Source organism: Propithecus coquereli, unplaced genomic scaffold (assembly GCF_000956105.1).
Source record: "Propithecus coquereli isolate 6110/MARCELLA unplaced genomic scaffold, Pcoq_1.0 Scaffold51, whole genome shotgun sequence".
NCBI classification, from domain to species: domain Eukaryota; kingdom Metazoa; phylum Chordata; class Mammalia; order Primates; family Indriidae; genus Propithecus; species Propithecus coquereli.
The window spans coordinates 480785-482077 of record NW_012150952.1 but is presented as its reverse complement, the minus strand read 5'-3'; positions in this window follow the sequence as shown (position 1 = coordinate 482077).

Genomic DNA, 1293 nt, shown 5'->3' with positions numbered 1-1293 from the left:
AAATAATGAACTATATTCATAGATATGAAGGTTCAACACTGTAAAGTTGTTAATTGCTCCCAAAGTAATGCGTATATTTAAAACACTTAAAATCAAAGCCCTAAATGTTCTTATTAAGATGGAAAACAAAGTGTCCATTTGACAATGTAAATTTATGAAAGTAATCAAAAATTTTTGAATAGAAAGATAAGAGCCTAGAACCAATCATCAATATACACTTTGAAATAATAGCAATTAAAACAGAAAAGTGCTCTTTTAAAAAATGCCAAACATACAAATAAAACAGAATATAACATTCAATAATAGAGCTATATACATGACATATTAAATAAATGGGAGAAGTTTTACTCAATAAATAATGCTATTACTGCTGTCAAAACATCTGGAAAAATAAATAAATTACTAACTCTAGGAATTTTCAACTGTGTGATAAAGTGTCAATTTACACCTTCTCGAAAAAACTTCTATTGAGTGGATTAATAAAATATGGTATATGTATACAGTGGAATACTACTCAATTATAAAAAACGATGATGATCTAGCACCTCTTATATTTTCCTGGATAGAGCTTGAGCCCATGCCCCGAAGTGAGGTAACACAAGAATGGAAGAATAGGCTCCACATGTACTCGCCATCAAACTGACACTGATCAACCCTAAGGTGCTCACACAGTAGTAATATTCTTCGGGGGTTGGCGGCTGGGGGTGGGTAAACTCACAACTGATGGACGCAGTGAGTGTTGTAGCGGGGGAAAGGGCACGTCTCAAATCATGGCTGGGATGTGGCAAAGTCATAGCATGTAACCAAAATGTTTGTATCCCTATAATTTCCTGAAATAAAAAAAAAAGAATATTCAAATCTCATGCTAGTTCCCAATGAAATGTAAATTATCAAAACAACTGGAGACTTTAGGAAACCTGAATAAACTGCTGAAATGTTTAAAAATAAAAGAAAATCAAGTTTAAAATAGAATATTTGAAGAAGAGTTTAAATATTATAAAAACTATATACCAAATATGCTTAACCCATCGATTCAATGTAATTCAAACTAGTGTATATATATACACACATCGATAAAATTATATGTAAATAAATATTATGTATACACACACGCATTTTTACTTATGACAAAAGGACATTTTCATCACTATTATCCACAAGAATCTTGCACTTAACTGGGGGAACATTTAGTCAATATTTAAGTATGTGTGTAAAGGGCAATAACGTGGGAAACATTGTTCTTATAAATCATCTTTCTTTTCTGTTTTTGTGTAATTGAGGAATGTCAACTAT